Source organism: Spermophilus citellus, assembly GCF_964194105.1.
Source record: "Spermophilus citellus genome assembly, chromosome: 1".
In the NCBI taxonomy this organism is placed as follows: Eukaryota; Metazoa; Chordata; class Mammalia; order Rodentia; family Sciuridae; genus Spermophilus; species Spermophilus citellus.
The window spans coordinates 108,124,183-108,147,751 of NC_138182.1; the positions used below are offsets into that span (position 1 = coordinate 108,124,183).

Consider the following 23,569-nt stretch of genomic DNA (forward strand, 5'->3'; position numbering starts at 1 on the left):
AGAACGGTACTTGGATAGAAGTGTATTATATTATTTTAGGCTACAGACTATTGTCACTGACAAAAGGAGACATCAGGGTACTTACACCTGGGGAAATCAGTATCCATTTTAATGGACTATTCTTCTAAACTCAATTTTCTGCAATAATGACTACTTGGATCCTTATACTAAGTTATAGTTCTGCTCATGATGGTCTCCTTGAAACATCTGATTGAAAATACTTTCATTTCTCTCTCCTAAAAAAAATTTCCTCTATGGAGTTTGACTTTTAGAGAGCAGTTCAGTTCCCACATGTACATCCATTTACTACCTAATAGATTCTACCTTAAAACCATCTTCAATGCTAAAAATAAGTATGTGATCATCACTACAGGTAGAAAGTAATTGTTTTTTGTTAATGTCTCTGAGGCAGAAAGAGACGGAGAGAGCTTTTTGTCTATTATGTACCATGTTTGATTATTGTACCTAGCTATATGGACTGATTCAAATAGTTGAAATCACTACCTATTAGTACAGAACGATGTCAGTTGCTAAGGTATGCATTTTTTTTGAGAGAGAGAGAGAGAGAGAGAGAAATTTTAATATTTATTTTTTAGTTTTTGGTGGACACAACATCTTTATTTTATTTTTATATGGTGCTGAGGATCAAACCCAGAACCCCGCGCATGCCATGCGAGCCCGCTACCGCTTGAGCCACATCCCCAGCCCCTAAGGTATGCATTTAAGTGTCCAACACTTACTAAGAGTTTATTTTGGGTTAGGAAATATTATGGCACAGAATAGTTTTCTCAACATCTCTATTTTCTTCATAGCTCTCCTTTGTTTCAGCTCCTGACTATTAGCTGGGCAAAGCTAGTTTTCTTGAAGAAAATTGTTCCATAAACTTAACTTTGGCTGACAGGATGTATATGGTTGGGCAAATGTCTCATGGATCTATTTGGAGACCTTAGTGAAGTACAGTAGATCTGTGCCCTTTCTTTCTTTCTTCTGTCTGAAACATGATATGTACACAGAATGACAAGAGAAAGAACAATCACGTTAACACTATGATTTGTTCTTCAGAAAAAAAGCCCAGAATTACAAATACTTTATGAAGCAAACTGCCTTTTTAGTACTAAACTATTTGATTTCACATAATTCCTAAGTTCTATATGAAAATGAACTTTATTATGCATTGGCTTTTTTCAGTCTCTGTTGTTTTTCAGTCTCTGTTGTTTCGATCCTCAGCACCACATACCAACAACGATGTTGTGTCCGCCGAGAACTAAAAAATAAATAAAGATTAAAAAATTCTCTCTCTCCCTCTCTCGCTCTCTCTTTAAAAAAAAAAAGAATTATAATGCATTCCACTGCTGTCGTGTATGTAAAAAAAATAAAATCAATAAAAAATAAAATAAATAATCAAACAAACAAATAAAAAAGAAATATCTCATTTAACACTAAAACATATTTATTAAGTAGGTTCCATGATTCTCATTCTGGACAAGAAGGGACTAAAGTATAGAAGATAAATTAATTTTCCCAATATCTTGCAGCTAGGAAATCAAATAGTTAAGGCAGTTTGATTCTGGAGAATCTTAGCTATTATAAAATATTTCTTCATTATTAAACCACACACCTATGTATGTTGTGAAATTATAGACCCAATTCTTGTTATTCTTTCATATCAGTATTTCAGTTCTCAGAAATTTCAACGCCTAATGCAGAACATAATATTTCAATTACGACGCTGCAGAGAGATGTCCCTTCAAATACTCTAGGTTTTTATACTTGCATTGGCAGGTACATGGACATCTTTTTTTAAGAGAGAGAGAGAAAGAGAGAGAGAGAGAGAGAGAGAGAGAGAGAGAGAGAACTTTTTAATATTTATTTTTTTAGTTCTCAATGGACACAATATCTTTTATTTTATTTTTATGTGGTGCTGAGGATTGAACCCAGCACCCCGCGCATGCCAAGCGAGCGCGTTACCTCTTGAGCCACATCCCCAGCCCACATGGACATCTTAAACACATTCATATGTCTGAGAAGTATTAATGAAATATATATATTTTTTATCTCTGGGCTTAGATTGCATTTCCTGATCTTGATTGTATCTACAAGGTTTACATGTATATGCTTTAGAAAAGGAAAGTTTTTCAAGAGAAAAAATTTAGAATATTTTTCAAAAGAAAAAAATGTTTTACTATTTCTGTTGTGTCTGTATCTCACAGTGGAAGTATTTAAAATTAAATATGACTTGGAAATACTGTAATTATCCTATCTCCCAACTATGTTTACTCTCAACTTGGACATCAATTGCCAGCAGTCCAGACAGTAAATCATACTTGCTTTACTCTGAATGATTTAGACAAATAGCTACTCCCTATCTGTAATAGTCATAGTTTTCTATTGTGAATTCAGAAATTCATACTTATGAAAACAAAATAAAATTTAACGGGAAAGATCTTGTTGAAATGGGATTAAGTAATTTGTAACCTTCCACGTTGGAAGATCAAGAAAATGGAAGCTCCAAAGGTGAAAACTGTCAACATTCTTCTACTAGTTCATAAATTCTTCTCAAAATTTCAATTCCCATATTAACATTTCTCTCAGGCAGTGTAATGTATAGCTTCAGGGTTAACGGAACGTAATTGTGAAGGAGGGGAATAGTATTGTGTGATTCAATAAAGAAATTGTATCATCTAACTGAATAGGCTTCAATGAGGAAAAAGTAAGAGTGTTAAGTAATGAGAATGGCTGCTTTCCTTGATGTTTCACTCTGTCACTCACAGAACAGAAAGCCTGAACATCAAGAAATAATGAGCAAAATGTGCTCTATCTGTCTCCAAAACATTTCAGGTCAGAATTACGAACTCTTCACTACTTTCATATTTGTCTTTTCTACACTGTGGACACAACATTGCAAACATTTTCACCCACGTTTCCTTGTGAAAGCTCAGGGACAGTTTTTTTATATCAATAATATAATTAGGTGGGATGTATCCCAAGTTGGTGAGATTTAGAAGTTCATATTCGATTTGCATATTTTCTAACAAAAATCCCTATTCATTCCTGAAATTCTCATGCAACTGTGTTCTTTATTCTGATCTTGGATGAGTTACTAATATTCTAAACTTCTCTCAAGTTTCAAAGGCAGAAGTTCTCAGTATGCTGCCTCATTTGTCATTTGGAATATTCTCAAAAAGAAAAAAAAAGCTGTGAGTAAAAAAACTAGGTTTAATCTGAGGATGCAATGCAATATTTCTGTGATTTGGGGCAAAATGAGGCTTAATATGCATTTCAATTTATTCTTTTCTCACTAGTATTCTCGAAAACATCAACTATCTTTTTGTTTTCCTCATTGGTGGTCCTCAATTTTGCATCTTACATTGTGACAAAAATTTCTACAGATGGCAGAATCCAACTCCCTTAATGATAAAAGGTCTTGGATCTTCTCTAATGCATACAGGTCCCTCTGGATCAGCCTACTGGGAATTCCTTGACTCCTTCACTCTAATAAAGAAGATCAATATTGAATATGCAGGATTTTCCCCCTAGGCAGCAACAACAAACTTTGTATCACACCTCTATGAGGAATATGTTGTCCCTCATTTTGTATAAAAGCATGTATATCTGTTTTAATGAAACAGCTCCAAATTATTGCATTAGCCTCACAGGATGGGAACAAAACATGGCTGAAGATTGATTTGCAATAAATTCCAAAACTATTGGAAGTTAGATTAGTCAATATTTTCTTTTTCTTTTCCCAGAGTCTATTCATGCCTCTTTGCTAAGGGAGCACACAAGTTTTATTATTTGTTAGTAACTCTAGAGTAAGTTGCTCCTATTTTCCATAGTCTGAATCTGAAGTTAGACAATAAGATTAAGGGTGATCAGCAATGGTTTATTGTCTGATACGAGGTTTCTATTGAGAGAACAAAATTTACACTCCCTGGGGGAAAATATTTACTCTAATCCCTCAATTACTCTTCCCAAGAAGAGAAGTGACTGATTTCCACAGTGAGTTTGGGAGCATATGCAGTGCATACTCATTTCCACATCTCTGGATACTCTCATTCAGAGTCCAAAGACCCTTTTATATTATATATATATATTTCCCTGATGATGGGGAATCCGTATTTTCCATCTGTTTCAAATTGCAAAGGGAAATTAAAGGATGTTTTTTGATTCCCTAAAATTTTAACACTATTTTCTGGAATCCCACTTTAAATAATTCTTTCTGGTGGAACATGTATTTCTATTTGCAGGAAGTGAAAGAAAGTTTTAACAGAATCAGCAATGGCTAAATTAGGACTTTGCAATTAGACAGTTTATCGATGCTGCAAATGCTAATCACAGGTTTCTCCCCAGTTATTACACACAAAATTTTAATTCTCAAAAATAGGTACGAATAGAGAAAAGTGGATTATTTCCATATGCCTAAAATATATTGTCACAGATGTTAAAACTTTACTTTCCTAACCATTTAGTGCTAAGGGATGTTGATCTGGTCTTCCAGGATTTTAAAAAAGAAATTTATAATCCAAACAAAAGTATAAACTTAAAGTTTTCATTGTGTTCAATTCTTTTTTATTATAGAAAAAGTATGATACAAATATTATATTTTGGCTGGACACAGTGGTGAATACCTATATTTCCAGTGGCTTGGGAAGCTAAGGCAGGAGAATCAGAAGTTCAAAGCTAGTGTCAGCAACTTAGAGAGGCTCTAAGCAACTTAGCAAGACCCTGTCTTAAAATTTAAAAAAAGAAAAATTAAAAAAGGCTAGTTATATGGCTAAGTGGTAAGGAGCCCTTGGTTTCAGAGTCTGTTACCAAAAGTAAATAAGTAAATTTTAGAATTAGTTTTAAGATACTTCTGTGCCATTGCATAACTGTTTGACTTTTGAATGTCAGATATTTGCAAGATTCCTATCTGTAAATGAGTGTATGTGTATGTGTGTGTGTGTGTGTGTTGCATTTTTAAAAACTCACTGAATTATTATAAGTTTTAAATGCATTAATATGTATAAAACTATAATAATAGTAGTTGGCACACAATATTCAATCAAAAATGTTAATTATTATTATCCTCTGATGGACTATATGGATCTCTCAAATAATGTTGGACATTCTTAAAAATGAAAAGAGCTCTGTAGGGCTTAAGAAAGCAGTTATCCTTTTTCCATATCAGTCATGCATAGGTCTTCCATAATATCAACTCTTTGAATACTCTGTTTGTCTGTCTATCTATCTATCTATATGTATGTTATAGAGAGCTTAATGCCATATTGAAATGAAGTCACCTGGTACTGATCTATTTTAATACAGTCATTTAGAATATAATAATCCAAATTTACCTTTAGTCTCCCATAGATTCATGTCTTTTTGATAAAGGGGCCTAGGTTTTATCATGTTTTATAATTCTTCAGTAAATTGTTTCTTATTTAGTATGAGAAATATGATTTTCCCAGAAATTTCTCCAAAATGTTAGGAATCCTCTAATTATACTATGTTGTCTAAAAGCAACAATCTTCTCTCATTAATAGAAAAGAATATGATGGCACCTTCACTTAAGACACCTGCCTTATTTCTTCCTCTATAATTTTGCTGTTTAATGTGTTGTCAAATCAAAATTCTCAAAATTCTCACATTTGAATTTGGGAGATTGTGTTAGCAAAATATATTTTTACAGAAGAAATTGAGATGATAAATGAACTTATATTTCATTTGTGTTTTTCTGTAACTAATGACACAAAGAAGTAATTATAAATTAAGCAATTCATTGCAAAGGTGGTTATTCTTTCCAAATACACTGACAATCCTGATGCACATCTGGGCTAGGGCTATTCCAACGTCACTAGTGATTGCCAGCTTAATGCCTGCAAGTTCTATCCTTCACTTCCATACCTGTAATAATGAAGCTGAACTTAGTAAACGCTTTCTTTTGTAGAATGTTATGATGTCACCAAACTCTGTTAACAGAGGGCTCTGCAGGGATACTGCATGAAGAGGTCTGTTCTTGGCTCCAGTGTGCTCCTGTTCTTTGCTCCAGCATGCATCTTTTGGCATAGCAGCCAACAATAGATGGTGGCCAGCAGTGTAGGTTTGTCCATAATGCAGTGCTTCTGTGTGAGCAGTTGCTTCCAGCACCTGAAAACTATTTCCTTTTTGCAGAACCTAAGGGAACTTTATAAGGGAACTGGTGAGCCAGTTCACTTACACAAGGAGGTTTGCCTCTCATTCTTTGGCAGGGAACATGATCATCCATATCTGTTTCGTCTTTAGCTGATCTGTGTCAGTGCCAAAGGTTGTGGCTTTTTATTCCTATACTTTCCTAAATTCTTTATAGTCCTCTTTTTACCATAATAGCTACTCCTTGCTAAGATTTTATAATTGATTATACTAAACTTTCCTTGATCAAATTTATATGTGTTTTTTTTTCTCTTGATTGGAACTCGACTGATACGCTAGTGTTATGAGGAACTTGCATGGTCCTTAGAAACTCAACTGCAGAAAAAAAATTTGGAGATTATTTTATTCATATGCTTGGATTTGAGCATATTGGTGTGAAATTTGCCAGCAAGAAACAGGGTGTTAAATAATCTGTATCATGTAATTTAGTAACAGTTAATCAAGATGCAGCCTAGATCTGAATCTCTTCCTTTGGGAGTCCAATGGATGCTACTCTTTAATGTACAATGATAGCAAAGACTATGAAGTCTATTCTGTGGTCAGAATTTCCTGAGTGCCTGGGAGCACTCACAGGAAAAAAATGTCTAGCTCAAGTCATAGTCTAAGAACCAGAAAGCTTTCAAGACAGTCCTAAAATAAAATCTTAGTTATTAATGTTACAGGGTTGATATTTCAAAAATCAAATGCAAAATTTACTGCGGTTGCTGAATTGCAAAATCTGTACTATCACCATATCTGAGAGTCAAGTTATTAATATTGACTTGAAAGGAATAGAGAGGATTTGTAGCTACTTGCTCAAGTATATACAGTATTATGAATCTCCCCTTATGCTCTATGCCCTCTTGGTGTACTCTAGGCAGTCTCTTGTGTCAACATGGGCTTCCCTCCCTGTCAATCATCCTTCAAGTCATGTCCTATTTAACTCCTCACTCACTTGATTGCCCAGGACTTGTTTTTGTAAGATTGATCAAATACTTTGAGTATTCTAAAGTCTATGCCATATCACTTCAGAGGTTTATTATTATTATTATTATTATTATTATTATTATTATTTTATTGAAACTTCTATCCTTAAACCCTGGAATTTTCAAATGAAAATGTTTGCTTTCACCATTATTTTTTTTTTTGATGTAGGCTTCAACATACTTTCTAAAATCAATTTAGGGAACATAAATATCTAGTTTGATGAATTTTGACAATTATATACAAACATGCTCATACTTTTAAAAGCTGTAGAATCTTTCATCACTCCAAAGTGTTTTATGTCCTAGAGATCCTAGTGATTTACTACCATCACTACTTCCATGGTCACTTTTTTAAATTTTTTTTAAATTTATATATGACAACAGAATGCATTGTGCTTCTTTTGCCAAAAATAACATAAATGCAGCCACATAATAAATTGTTTTGTGTCTCATTTCTACTCAAGAGAATGTTTCTGAGATTTATTACCCAGTATGTATCAATTGTTCATTTCTTTAATTTCTTTTTCTTTTTCCTATCTTTTTTTTTTGTTGTTGTTGTGTGTGTGTGGTGTAGAGAATTGGATCTAGTGCCTTACACATGTTAGGCAAATGCTTTACCACTGAGCTACAACTCCAAATTTTTTCTTATTGATAAGCAACATTCCATGACATGAACATGCCAAAGTTCATTCATCTTTCCTGCTGTTAGGCTTTAGGTGTTTATAACATGGGGCTACAATTAGTGAGAATTCTATGAATAGTTTGTGACTTTTTTAAAGGATAAATGTGTATTTAAGACAAATTTAATAAGGCTATCAGGTAGGGCAACAATGGCTGCTATAGGATAATCAGAGTACCAGAAAGGCAATAAAAACTGCAAGTACAACAAGAGAGCAGAGTAGGTACCAATCACTCTGCATGCTGGCTTCAGGGCTGCAAATCCAGAGCATCTCCCATGCACATGTCCTAAGCTTGGCTGAAGGGAAATCCCCAATGCTACCTTCACTACTATAGTTGGATAAAATCCAAAGAGGAAAAAAGTATAGAATTAAAATGGTGCTTTTCTTTTCTTTTTTTTTTTTAATTCTTCTATTTGGATTGGCATTACTTGCACTCAGTAAAGACCCAGATAATTTTTAGAAATATTGTTTTATACCTTAATCCAGGCCCCAGGTACTGCCCCATTGCAACATAATATGGAATCCCCCTGAATTTCTGTCTTTGTCTAATTTCAATAGCTTTCCTGAGGTATAATAGATATGAACAATTGCATATATTTAATGTATCCAATGACTTTTAAAAGTTTCCTTGTGTCACCTGTTTTAGCTTTGCTTTTAGAGTATGAATACTTTATATGAGATGTACTTTCTTAATCAATTTTTAGATGCATAATGGAGAATTGGTGACCTTAGGCACTGTGACACAGCAGATATCAAGGACTAAATTATATTGTATAATTGGAACTTCATACCAAGTAAATGATTATCCACTTCTGCTTCCCCCCAGCTCAAGGTAATGACTATTCTAAGCTCTTCTATGACTTTGTGACTACTTTACATATCTCGTGTAAGGAGAATCACACAGTCTTACTTTCATATTATACTAATTTCTTTTAGTATAAGGTCTTCCAAGTTTGATTAAGCTATTTAAAAGAAAAGTAAATTTCTCTCATCTCTCTTTGGCTTCACTCAGCCTTCAGCTGACATTGCCTCACATTCAGTCAAAGGCCCTTGCCTCCCAAGACCTGTTGTCTCCAACTGGCAACATTATACAGCGACCTCCCTGCTTCCTTGAAAAGCTCTCTTGCCTTGTACGGTTCTTCCTTACTGCCTGCCCCCTAGGACTTCAACAGACTTCTGCATTCCACTTGGTGCCCTCAGTGTCTAGCACTCACTTGCAAAGCCCCAAACAACTTGTTTACCCATCTTTACCCTCAAGAAGCCTGCCAAACTGAAATCTTTTGATGTATTTCTCCCAAGGATTTGGGCCCTTTTTCCTTGTTAAGTTCCAGTTGCTATCAGGGCTGAAAGACCCACCAGGAGCCCTGCTTTTAAAACTATATTCTGCCCATTGTCTTTTGTTTCTTACTGATTATATTCAGACTTTTTTTATTTTCCCAGTTGGTTCACACCTCCAAGAAGAAATCTACTCTATTGGGCTGATGGAAACTCCGGCACAGCTTTACTCTGTTGAATATGATGTTGGCCTTGTGTTTGTCATATATAGGATATAGCCTTTAAAATGTTGAGGCAAGTCCTCTCTATCCCTATTTTCTATAGTGTTTTCAACATGAACTGGCATTGAACTTTTTCAAATGTATTTTCTTCATTTAATAGAATAGTCCTGTTATTCCTGCTCTAACTCATGTGAATTACATTTATTAATTTGCATATGTTAACCAACCTTGCATCCCTGTGTTAAAACACACCCTAGATCATGGTGTACTATATTTTAATGTAAGCAGTCTGCCAATATTTTATTAAGGATATTTTGCATCAATGTTCATCAGGGATGTTGGTCTGAAGTTTTCTTTTTTGATTTGTCTTTGGTTTTGGTATCAGAATGTTACTGGCTTTATAGAATGAACTTGGCAGTGTTTCCTACTTTTCTATGTCATAGAGTAACTTGAGAATTTGCATTACATCTTCCTTTAAAGGTCTGGTTGAGCTCAGCTGAGAATTGATCTGGGCCTATGTTTTCCTTGTTGGAATCTTTTTAGTTGTTACTCAATTTCATTTCTTCATGTTGGGCTGTTTACATTTTCTATTTCCTCATAGTACAATTGGGATTGGTCATATGTGTCTAGAAATTTGTCAGTATCTTCAAAAATTTCTAGTTTACTAAGGAATGTGTTTTCAGTGATCGCTGGATTTCAAAAGTGTTTGTTGGGATATATCTTTTGCAATTCTAATTGTGTTGACTTGGGTCTTCTCACTTTTTTGGTTACTATTGCTAAGGCTTTGTTGCTTCTGTTTGTCTTTTCAAAGAACCAATGCTTTTTTTCACTGATCCCTTGTATTTTTTTATTCTCAATTTCATTATTTTGTTTCTGATTATAGTTATTTTCTATTTTCTACCTATTTTGGAATAGTACCTCCCATAGCCTTGAAATGCAATGTTATATTATTTATTTGTTATCTTTCTATTATTTTAATGTAGGAATTTAATGCTGCGAATTTTCATCTTAGAACTCCTTTCATACTGTGCCAGTGATTTTGATGTGTGATCTCTATGCTCATTTATTTCTAAGAATTTTTTTTCTCCTCTGATTTCTTCTATGATCCCTTCCTTCTTTAGAAGTGTGATATTTAATCTTCAGGTGTTAAATTCATTTCTTTTTTTTTTTTGATATTGTTGTTTATTTCTGATTTTATTTCATTATGACCTGATAGACTGCTGTTAGGAATCATCTCTATACTTTTGTATTTGCTGAGATTAACTTTGTGCCATAAAATATGACTTATTCAGGAGAAAGTCCACTGTGGCACTGAAAAGAAAATGCATTCAGTTGTCTGTGGATGAAATGTTCTACAGCTGTCTGTTAGGTCCTGTAGATTAATAGTGCTTTTTAGTTCTGAAGAATTTTTCCATAATTTATGCATACTTGTCCTGTCAAATGGTGAAAGAGGTGTGTTGAAATCACTGAGTATTATTGTGTTTTGATCAATTCAGTTTTTTATATTGAGAAGGGATTGATACAGACAGACCTTTGTAGCATAAATATGTACAATCACATCTTGTTGGATTATTCCCATAACCAGTGTAAAGTGACTTTGTCTTTTCTGATTATTTTGACTTGAAGTCTACTTTTCTTTTGTTATAAGAGAAGCTACCCCTGCTTGTTTTCAGTTTCCATTTTCCATACTTTCACCTTAAGTCTATAAAATGAGTCTTATTGTGAATAATACACTGTTAAGTCTTGTTTTTAATCTAATCTGTTAAACTATAATTTTGATTTTGAGAATTTAGATCATTTTTATTTAAGAATTTTTATTTCCTGCCATTTTAATTTATTTCTATTGCTTAATTCAGACTTGATTCTCCTTTAATTTACTACTCTTCTATTGTGATTCATCACCATGCTGGTTTCCATTTTTATTTTTTATTATTCTGCATGGAATATTTCATTGATTATGTTTTGTATTGTAGGCTCAATGGTTATGAATTATTTCCATTTCTGTTTTCCATAAAAGTTTTTAATTTCATCTTCAATACTGAAGGATAATAAGAATCTTGTTTGGACCACATTTTCTTTCAGAACTTGGTATATATTATTCAAAGCTACTTCTGGCTTTTAGGGTCTGGGTTGAAAATATATTGAAATCCAAAAAGATATACTTGTAAATGTGACTTGCTATTTTTCTCTTGCAGCATTTATAATTCTATTCTTATTCTGTATATCATAGATTTTCATTATGTTTATTTTTTAAAAAGCTGTTCTAATTAGTTATACATGGCAATAGAATGCACTTTGATACATCAGACCTAAAAGGAGTATAAACTCTTATTCTTCTGGTTGTACATGATGTAGAATCACACTGACAATGTGCTCATACATGCACACAGGGTAATAATGTCAGGTTCATTCTACTGTCCTTTCTATCTGTATACACTTTCCCCTTCCTTCACTTCCCTCTGCTGAATCCAAAGTAACTTTATTCTTCGGAACCTCCCACCCCCTTAGTGAATTAGCATCTGAATATCAGAGAAAATGTTCAAGATTTGGATTAGGGGGATTGACTTATTTTGCTTAGCATGATATTCTCCAGCTCCATCCATTTATCTGCAAATGACATCATTTCATTCTTCTTTAAGGCTGAAATAATATTCCTTTGTGTATATACACCACATTTTCCTTATCTATTCATCTTTTGAAGGACACCTAGATTGAATCCATAGTTTATCTATTGTGAGTTGAGCTTTTATATACATTGATGTGGCTGTGTTACTGTACTATGCTGATTTTAAGTCCTTTGGATATAAACCAAGGAAATAAATAGCTGGGACAAATGGTGGTTCCATTCCAAGATTTATGAGGAGTCTCCAAAGCACTTTCCATAATGGTTGCAACAATTTGCAGTCCCACCAGCAATGTTTGAGTGCATCCTTTTCGCCACATTCTCACCAACATTTATTGTTGCTAGTATTCTTGATAATTACCATTATTACTGAATTGAGGTGAAATCTTAGAGTAGTTTTGATTTGCCTTTATCTGATTGCTAGAGATATTAAACTTTGTTTCATATTTATTGATCCATTGTATTTCCTCTGTGAAGTATCTGTTCAGTACCTTAGTCCATTTATTGATTGTGTTATATATATATATATATATATATATATATATATATATATATATATATATATATATATATTTGCATATTTGGGGGTTCTATATTTCTCTTGTGTTTGGATTTCCATTTCATTCTTAAATCTTGGAAAATTTTCTGATACTATTTTATTGAAAATATTGTGCATTCCTTTCATTTCTTTTTTAAAGCCTTCATCTATACCAACAATTCTAATATTTGGTTTCTTAAAGTCACTCCATATTTCTTGAATATTCTTGTCATGGTCTGTTAATATCTTTTCTTTATTTATTATTGACTTATTTTCAAGATTATATACTTTTCATTCAATGTCTGAGAATCTTTCTTCAAAGAGAATTAATATAATGATGTATTCCATTTAATTGTAACATAATTTATTGAATCATTCATTTCTAATATTTCTTTAAATTCTTTTTTTTAGAATCTCTATATTTTTTGAAATAATTTTTCACTTCCTATACTTTCTAAGTTCATTCCTTACACCTTCGTTTAGCTCAATGAATATTGAAATTATATTATTATTTCTATATTTTTTCCTCTAACATTTTCTCCACTGTGGTGGCTAGGAGAATAGTTGTCAAAGTGCTGTGGGCAATTTGGTATGATTTTTCCCACAGATTTTTCAAACTGCTTGAATGTCTACCAATCTACTGTGATGATTATTACACCTACTTTTATGCAAGAAACTATTTAGTGAGCTTGCTTTTCGTCAAGAGTTCTGGGGGGCTGGGCAAATATACAAGTATTCATATTACTCATTGTGTCTCTTTGGCTATTCCCAGTATCAGCACCACTTTGAGAGAAAATATTAAACCCTATTTATCACAATCACTTCAGAGTAAATCCATGTAGTCCTAGGAAAAGTAAAAAACAAACAAACAAACAAACAACTCCAACTGTTTATAATGTTTCTCTAATCCAGGAAACAAATATAGCAATGTTCTGGAGTCGGCTGAGAAACTAAATACTAAAATTACTGTAGCATATTTTGTAGGGCAAAAAATGGAAGGAGAGAAAAATTTGAGCAAAAGAGAAAGAGAATGAAAATAAAATATATAAGAGAGAAATATAAACCATGGAGAAAAGAAGTAAAAGATGAAAATGGGTTGATGGGTATGGTTTGATGCAATAGCAGGTAATGAAAGAGGTAAAAGAGGAGCCATGGGGAGCAAGGGTAAACCTAAGTTTGGAAAACAAAGAGGGAAAAAAGGATTTCAATTAATGCTTTAAAACTATAAAATAAATACAATCAGTTTGTTTTAGGATGTAATATTGAAAGCTAGGTGAATAACTATTGAATCAAAGTGAACAATAACATGTATTTTCAAAATTGATATTGGAGCTATTTATAGTGGTCCATGCTGAGGTGCAGAAAAATTCTAATTGAAATTTCTGGGTTTGCATTTCATCAGCATTTGGGACCTTGAGCAGATGCCCATCACTATTCAGCTTTGTATTCTCCTAAAGTACTCAGTGATAGGAGCTATTTCTTGGGTGGATATGGATTTCTCACCAGTTGGTTCTTGTTTATCAGTCCAGGGACCTGATGTTGCATGCTCAGAGAGTGCTTTGTTGTGCCTTCTTGGGATCTTTAGTGGGTGCAGGAGCACATGATGCATGGCTCTGGGCTCTCATTCTAATGTTGCAGTATGCTATGCTTTAACTCCTCTCTGGAGGGTCTTCTTTAAAGTGGCATGTTCCCTGGTTGCTGTCTTCAACCATGGGACCTGTGAGGGTTTATAAAAGAGAAAGAATGAGTATGGACTCTCTTTTATGACAACTGGATACATGATGGCAAACCTATGACCAACATGAAAACATTAATCCATAAATAAGGACATGAACAATCACCTCTCACTTTAATCCACTACCCAGAACTGCAGCATTGAAGATAGAGCTACCAATACATGGATTTGAGAGATATACTCAAACCATAGCCAACTGTGTGTCACAGTACACTCAGAATCATCATAAAACCATACAGTAGAATCCTAGATTTGTATTATTTCTGATGTAAAAATATGGGATGGCAAATTCTTTTCATATTTTGTAAGGTAGTTGTGGGTCCACATTAATATTACCAGTTCCCTCCACTTGGAGAAATTACTTATTTGGCAAATTTAAGCAGAATTAGGTTGAAGGCAATTAATAGGAGCCCCTTTCATAGAGTGTGAATTTTTTAAGGCTTGAGGATTTAAGGGATTTTCTGGTTACTAGCACATGCACCACAGCCAGATCTAGTGTTCATCAGTCTTTGCTTTCCTTCTTTCCTTTGCTTACCACTTTTATTTCGGCTTTCTTTCTGCTTTAACATTCTACATTACTTTCCACTTTACTATTTGGTCTCCTAATTTTATATCTCTTCTGGGAGCAGTCATGATTATCTGTTTCCTTAATTCAATGGTTTCAAACTAAAAATCAGGAGAATTCATTTGCCATTACTTAATTTTTTTCCCCCACACAACTACTCTATTCTAAAACTAATGACTAGACAGTAAAATAATGAGCAGCTCTGTAAACACGTGTGATGTAGAAAACTTCCCATAATAAAGCTTGAAGTCCAATCTGCTTCCATCCTGGCACAGAACCCCTCTGCGACGTCCTGGGCCTGGCTAATAACTTGCTGTAAACAGCCCCCTTAATGGATTTTCACTTTTTGTTATAGAGTAGAGCTGTGAAGTTTTAGTGGATACAAGATATACCCCGGACAGGGGAGGCACTATGCCAGGACCCATGGAAAGGTTTTCCAATTTCTTAATGCAAAATGCGAATTGGCTTTCCTATCCAAGAGGAATCCTGGGCAGATAAACTGGACTGTCCTTTACAGAAGAAAGCACAAAAAGGACCAGTTGGAAGAAATTCAAAAGAAGATAACTCAACGGGCAGTCAAATTTCAGAAGGCCATCACTAGTGCATCCTTTGCGGATATCATGGCCCAGAGGAATCAGAAACCAGAAGTTAGAAAGGCTCAAACGAGAGCAAGCTATTAGGGATGTCAAGGAAGCAAAAAAGGCTAAGAAGACATCTAAAAAGACGGCAATGGCTGCTGCTAAGGCTCCCACAAAGGCAGCGCCTAAGCAAAAGATTGTGAAACCTGTGAAGGTTTCTGCTCCCTGAGTTGGTGGAAAATGCTAAATTGGCAGATGAGATTTTAAAATAAAGATGTATCTATAACTTAAAAAAAAAGAAAGAAAAAGAAAACTTTCCATAAGCTGTAACCACTGTGCAAGAATGGTCCACACTCCTTCATTCTGTGTAAAATCTCATCTCCAATGGCACCTTATTGGCCAGTACTGGATGGCATCAAGAACCCTAGCTGCAAGTGAGTTAGGGCAGTGTCCATTTCATCATTCAACTGCTACCTAGCCCTGCTTTAGGTAATTATAGGAAATTGCCGAAAACCTAGTGTTTTCTTTTTCATTCTAGCCTCTGTAAGAACTAAATAGATCTTTTTATTTAGAGATCTCCTGTTATCTAGGATTTTGTTTAAACAATAGCTATGTATATAATAATATATACAAAATCAAAAGTATTTTTGTAGAAATGGGTGAATTGGAGGTGTGATGGTGGAAAAGGAGTTGTAAGAAATGCTAAATTGTTATCTATTCAAGTATAAAAGTTGGAGATAGAATGATCATATTACTCTGAAATAAAAGTATAACAAAAAAGAACAAAGCAAAAATTATCCAAAGTAGATGCTTCCTGTCATTAGGAAGCGAAAAGCATCCTGGGGGACTATTTCTCATTAAAATTATGTAGAATTGTTTCATTCTTTCCAATTTGTGCATTGATATTATTGTTTAAATGTACCTCATTTTTTGCTTTTTAAAAGATATTTTAAGAAAATAAGTAACAAAGATACTGTAAGGACTGGTAAAACTTATTGTGGCTAGGCAGACACAGGGTTTATGAAAGCAATCATGAGAAGAAAACGTAAGAAGACCTTTAGGCCTTACTGTGTGAAACCTGTGTCAGTATATATATAAAAAAAAAAAGAAAAAATGTTTTAAATTTACAGGCAATAGGTACCATGAAATGAGTTTATATGAATGTGTTTTAATTCCCAGGCCTCCCATCCTACCCTCCCAGAAGAGAGGCCTCAAGGCCTCAATGCTCTCTCAAGCTGGAAGCTATTGATAGAGCAAACACAATTCCCATTCTATATTAAGATAGTTGTTGTTACTAACTATATTTAGGTGATAAGGGATGGAGAATGTAAAAATAAAACTTTAAAAAAATATTACTGCAACCAATGGAAGTAACAGGCTTTGGGAATTCTCCTGGGAAGACCCCACATGGTATCTTCTTTCAATTCTTTAGTCTTTGATTATGCAAGTGCTTAAAGTACTGTAAGCACAGAATCAATTATCAGTCTTTGTTAACTCAAATGCATTTTGCAAATTACAGCTGCCTACTTAAATTAAACCCCCTCTCTGGACCTGTAGAAAAAAAATGGCTGAATGATGCCCCTGAATATTCTCTTTAACTAGAGGTTCTCAAACATTAAAGCACATAAGAATCAATTGAGCATCTTATTTAACATGCAAATTGCAGAATTGCAGAGCCCAGTCTCAAGAGATTCTAATTCAGTAATTCTACTCTCATACTCAGGACTCAATCAGTCTCTCCCTCTCTCTTCTCTCTTCTCTCCCCTCTGCACAGCCCACTAAACTTTCCAAGGGAATTGAGGACAATATTTAAAAAAAAAATACACCATAAAACTACTCTAGATCTCTGTTTTGTATTGATACAATCTTTAGCAGCTGCATTGTGTCTCCAATGAGATTAGAATAAATATTATCAATATCTTTTGGAAGACTGTCTACTTTAAATTATAACTGCATTAGATAAGCTAATGGTGAAAACAACCCCAAAGAGGAAGCAATAAATGAACTGTACCAATTAATTTCACATTGCTTGAGAAATTACTTATCAATTTCATGTTTTTGAATATGTACTTTAAAAGTAAAAATATAATTTATTAAGAAGAGATAGATTCTGTGATACCTTAACCACAGTATGCTTTGACATAATAAGAGCTTTACAGTAAAACTAAACTAGAGAAACCATAATTTTTGAGATTATGCATATAGTTTGAGAAATCTCAATAATCACAGTTTTTCAGAGATAATTACAATCCTTCCTTAATTGAAAAAAATCCTTCATTTCATCAATGAATTAACATGTTTGTTCTGTTACTCATGCAAAATAACTGGAAATTGCAAAGATAAAATTCTGATATTTTGGAAATATCTTAGTAGAAAATTAAATTTGATAAGAGATTAAGAGAACCTAAGGAGAAAAAACTATAGGAAGCAAATTGTCAGGGTTTGAAAAGTGTTTCTTTGCAAATACGAGGAGCAAATTAAACCAAAACGAAAAAGCAGCATCAACAATAAAAACCAAAAAAAAAAAAAAAAAAAAGAAAAGAAAGAAAACAGGAGTCATTAAACACTGGACTTCCAGAAAATTTGGGGTCAGGTGATTAATTTACTAACTAGTAGCATAGTAAATATGTCTTACCTTTATATTTTTTTGTTAAGCTGTTGTCTTTATAGTCTCCTACAAATGGATCACAACAACATACATAACTGGGGGGAAATATTTCCATAATTTTTTTTGTAATGAGATAACTTCTTAATTTTTTATTATATGGTAAAAAGATAATATTTTGTAATATTTGAGATTTCATAAAATATCTTATTAAGTTAAATTATTCTGTTTCTCTTTAAAAAAATATAGCTACCAGAGAACAAATGTGAGCTATATGACCTCTATTAAATTTCTTTTTGTTTTTGTTTATGTTCAGCTTTGTTGAGGTATAAATGTTACATAAGAATTGTATGTGTATATATATATATATATATATATATATATATATATATGGTGTGCAGCTTGATGTTTTTATTAAGAAAATACATTATGAGAGTATTACCACAATTAGGCTAGCTAACACATCATCATCTCACACAGTTACCATTTGTTTATATATTTATTTATACTAAGAACTCTGAAGATCTACCCTTTGGACAATTTTCAAATATATAATACGGTATTGTTAACTACAATCTCCAGGCTGTGCTATACATCTTTTGTAACAAACCTTGTAGTAATGGCTCTATAAGTATCCTGTCAGAAATGAGCCCAATTAACACTGCAATGTGAAATGATATTAAAAACACCTCTGTCACGTTTCTTCATCCTTCCTTTCCAGTTGGTATTGACAGTGAGGTTTGAAAAGCCAGCAGCTACAGTAGAGATGCAGGCAGCAGCAAGTCTTGCCTTCTCTGCTCCTCCACAGTGGGTCAGTTGCCTGCTCTGCCCTCTCCCTCAAGAACTGACCTCATCTTTATTTCTGCCCTTAGAAGTGATAGCTCTGCCCTGGCTTCTGTCCTCAGAATGATTCTTCATTCCTGATGTTCTCCAACAAATACTTTCACCACCTTCAGATATAGAAATGTGAAAAGCTTGATTCACTTTTTTACCCTAAAGTAGTTCAAATAAAAAGGCTAGGGAAAAAAAAATCAGCCATTTTCAATCATAGTTACAACAAATGGATATTTAGCTTGTGTATCTTTATTTGTTTAATCTGTATGTCTATCAGGTTTAACTGAACTGGCAGACTATCTGGAATTTTTAATTTTAGGGATAGGGAGTGTGAAAAACTGAAATAAAATTATATTTTTTTTTCCTAGGGAGATAGTGGTTTGCTAAGCAAATGAATAATGTAAAAGTTTTTCAGAGATAATTACAATCCTTCCTTACTTGATCATTAAAGCAGTTTCCTCTGCTAGGCAATATTTGGTTAACCTAGTTTAGTCATAGCATGCATTATAAAACTGATTTTAAAAGAATATGGCCTATAATTCTATTATTATTTTTCTGCTCACAATGAGCTTTGCTAGAATTACAAAAAATAAATAAGACTTTTAAAAATCGCTTGTTTTTGCAAGGTACTCTTTCTTTTAAAATGTAATTCTTTAAAGAAATAATTCAGAAGAAAATTGCAAGTTGTAAATTTTATTCAGTTCTTAAGCAAAATTTGAATACGTGGACCTGGGTATAAACTGAGGATTAGACAAAATGTGACCTCAAAATACATATTTGTGTGGCAAATAAGATTTAAAGATATGATTACATTAACAGATAAAATAAACTAATTTAATTCTGGACTAACATGCCTTTTCCTGAATCTTCTTTTTAGTTGTAATCCATATAATATATAAATCAGAAACATAAAGTATGATCACATTTCAATGCATACAATCATTTGTTCTGTTATTATCATGCTAATCCTGCAATAGTTTTACCAGCCATAAGTGGGGTCCCTGCAGTCACGCCAAACTACTCAGAATATGATAGAATAAGACACACCCACGGAGAAGCATGTTCCTGGCAGGACTCAAGTCAGGCTGGCAATCTAACAAGTAAGCCTGACTCAGAGCAGAATAAATTAAGCCAGTTGGTGAATGGAAGGGAAGTTGCTTTTGAGGATGTCCCAAATTTTAAGGACACAATTTCTAAGGCAAACTTGTGGAACTGATGAGATTGGAGAACCTGGAAGCAAGAGGTCAAACTCCTTTGTGTAGTAGTGATACCAGTGATGAGAATCAATCAGGGCCAAGTCCTGTTTCTCCAGATGTGAAGATTGAACACCTAAGAAACAAACACCCAGGCAAGTGTAGAAAACAAGTTTTATTTAAAGGATAGAACAGAGTTTGACTATTCTGCAGAGACGGGGGCCCCAGACCTGTCCGAAGAAGGGGGGGGGTACCCTGCCCCTCTTAACATTTTAGATTTCTTTTGTACTCCTGCTCTCCTCCCCCCATCCTGCCTTCGTGGCTAGTGACCACAAGGTGGGCCAAAGGTGAAATGATCCAGGCAGGAAGGGAGCAAACCAGGAGGCATTAATTAACTCCTACAACTCTCTGCAAGGAGGAACAATTCCCTGGAAGCAGGTTACCTTGGCAACAGGTAAAGAAAGGGGAAGTGTTCTGAAGGTATTAACATTTTATTTCCTCCTGAATCAGCCCCCATTTTTCTCTGACCCACTCATTCATTATGTAATGTGAGTGTATTTTTGTCTCCCTCCTTCAGTATCACTGTGGGAATGAGAGATGGAGCTTTCAGAGTTGGAGAGGTACATATGACAAAAAGAATATGACTCAGTTTTCAAGGAGAAAGGTCTGGAAAATATTTACTAGGCAGGGAGTTAGAATCCCATCAATGTTCACCTGTCCATTGCTACCCATTTGTTGGCTTGACTAAAATTTATTCAGGGTTCTCTCCTTTAGACCTCTGAATGTTGACTCACCAACAAATTTAAGAAGCACTCAGATGCAAATCAAATGTGACCCATTAATTCCTGGAAATGGCTGGCCTGAGGTAGACATGTTCCCTGTTGAACCACTGTAATCATGCTATCTGCTGACCCCTACCCCCTTGTTCAATTCTCATCAAAGTTCCTATTATCTGTGCTTATCTTTCCCTGTGGAAGAATACAGTCTCATCTTACCTACATCTGAATTTGTTTTTGAGAGTCCAGTCATATGTCTGCCATATCTTTCTTTCCTCCCACTATTTTCTCATATCCTTTGCCTTCTTGTTATATTTCAGAGCTATTAGTTATTACCTTCTTGTTATATTCCATAATACTACCAGTTTGGATCTTGAACATTTCCCCTAAATCCATGCATTAAAAACACGATCATCCATCTATGGAGCTATTGGTAAGTTGGGGACTCTTCCTGTTGGGGGGCCTCCTGAAAGTAAGTTATCCACTGGGAAATGCCCTCACAAAGGTCCTCTGCCCATTCTCTCTGATTCACTTCCTGGCTGTCATAAAGTGAAACCTCCTCTGTGGAGCACTCCTGTCAGGATGTAATGTTATGCCATAGACCCATACACAGACAATGGGGACAAGTGACCAGGGATTGAAACCTCTGAAACTATGAGTCAAATAAACCTTTCCTCTTTTTAAGTTGATTAGCTCATACATTTTCTCATAGCAATGGTAAGCTGATCAAAATAATAGGCATACTGAGTACCTGGAAAATTCTTACTCTCAAGTCTCATATATTTTTGCATATTCTTGAACTGTACCTGTAAAGTCCTTAATCTTATTTCTTCTTCTATTTTTTTTTATCGCAAAGTTCCTCCTATTATAGGTCTCAATTTATGTATTTCAAAAAGAGTCATCTGACTATGTGATTGGGGTAGATGTCCATTTCTTTTGCTTCCAGAGCTTTTTTGCTAGGCCTAACTCTGATTATTTTCAAACTGAAGTATAAATGGTGGTTTCATGCCTCTGCCCTCCTAACCTACCTAATTGCTGGTTTATGTCTTGCTCATAATTTCTCCCTCATAGTGTAGCATAGAGATTGACACATTATAGTTGTTCACTAAAATTCATTATTTTAACTTTCAGTAAATTAAATTAATTTAATCTTTATTAATCATTAATTAATAATATTGTTAATTATTATTTATTAATTAAATGAATTGAATGATGAATTAAAAGTACCTCACATTTACTAAGAACTACTATGCCCTATTAACAAAATCTGGAGAGTTGTCAAAGTTGAATTGTAAAAGGAGAAACTCTCCATCAATGACCAAGAGATATTCATAACTCATTGCAGAGCTTGTGAGGTCATAGTAGCAGGTTGTTGATAGATCTTATGTGTGATGTAAATAATGTCATTAAACTGTCACTACTCAGGTTAAGTATAATAGCTTAAGAACTTGTTAGAGCTTAAGTTCTGCAAAGGAGCTTTGTTAGAGAAGACAGCAGGTCAGAGGAGGCACAGAGACAGGAAATACAGCCCTTCTTTTTTCATTAGTAGCTTACCTTTGCATTTCATTTTCACAAACATGATTACCACTCTGCTTACTGGTATTTCATAGTTTTTCTCTTAATTTCCTATATGCATCTTTCTAGTTCTCCATCTACCCTTGATCAATTCAAAACATTCTAAGATTGTCAATCTTTACAGAATTTTTTTTTCCTTTATAAAGGAAATACTCAGTTTGTGCCTTTTTCTTTTGTAAATTAACAGAGATCTAGTATCTAGAAACATTTTTAAACCCCTCAATAAAAACTTGTAAAGTTTTAATGAACTTCACCCCCCAAGAGACAGCTATTATTACAGTATCCAAATAATGCAGATTGCAAAGCTAGATAATGATGAGATTGGCAAAAGGTTTTGGATGAGTTCTTTAAGCTGATTAAACTGGGACACCTGTTATAGGAAGTTCATTTCATTTAGGATGTGTTTCATCTATTTAGTCAGCTAACAATTGCCTTGCTTAATTGAACCAGTACCTAATTCTTTTATATAGGGCAAATAGGAAAGTTCTTAAAATGTTTATTCCATTTAACGTTTAATAGTATCGAAAGGTAATGTATATGATATTTTAATAAGTGGATCATTGGAAGTTTTGCTTCTAGGTATATGATTCTTATTATTTTTAATGAAATGTCACATATCTTATTGAAAGCAAGATTATAATATTATAAGAAATTACAAACTAAAAAGCAGAAATGCCATTCTAAAAGACAGTAATTTTATGACATATTTTTGAATACTGAGTCCTAAATAAAGTTGCTTAGCAAAATTTTATTTTCTTCTAAAAGATTTTTGCTGTGTTCTTTTGCTGTTATTATTACTGTTATCATGGGACAAAAGAATCTCCCACAAAGAAATGTGTTTATTACTGTTTATATAAAAATTTAATTATCTGAATTTACTATACTGCATAATGTTATAAGCACCAATTATTATCACTAATAACTTTTTCCCCTCTCTTAATGTATGAATCAACCATATGAAGAATTTATTAAATAAAATTTAAAAAAAAGAGTCTGCTTGTTGCCTGTTTTCTTCCTTTGATGATAGCTTGAGTGTAAGTAATATAGGTAAAGGTCCTGTAAAAAATTTAGGTAATTATGTCTGATGACTTTCTTAGCTTGTGTCTAGCAACCAAAGCAAATATGTAAGTTTCATCCTGGGCCACCTGAGAGGTGGAGTGTAAAGGGAAATCCTGCAGGGGAGGTGTACAGAGACACTCTGAGGAAAAGTAAGCTCTATTAAGCATTCTTGATAC

The 23,569-nt window shown here is 33.9% G+C and overlaps 1 pseudogene across 1 annotated transcript in view; it reads left to right on the forward strand.

Moving 5' to 3' along the window:
- Window positions 1-15,614, forward strand: part of LOC308645528 (large ribosomal subunit protein eL24-like) — a 110,819-nt pseudogene extending 95,205 nt beyond the window's left edge. Inside the window, exon 2 of the transcript in view lies at window positions 15,144-15,614. The product of the transcript in view is annotated as a large ribosomal subunit protein eL24-like (transcript). The remainder of the gene's footprint in view (window positions 1-15,143) is intronic.
- The last annotated feature ends 7,955 nt before the right edge of the window (window positions 15,615-23,569 follow it).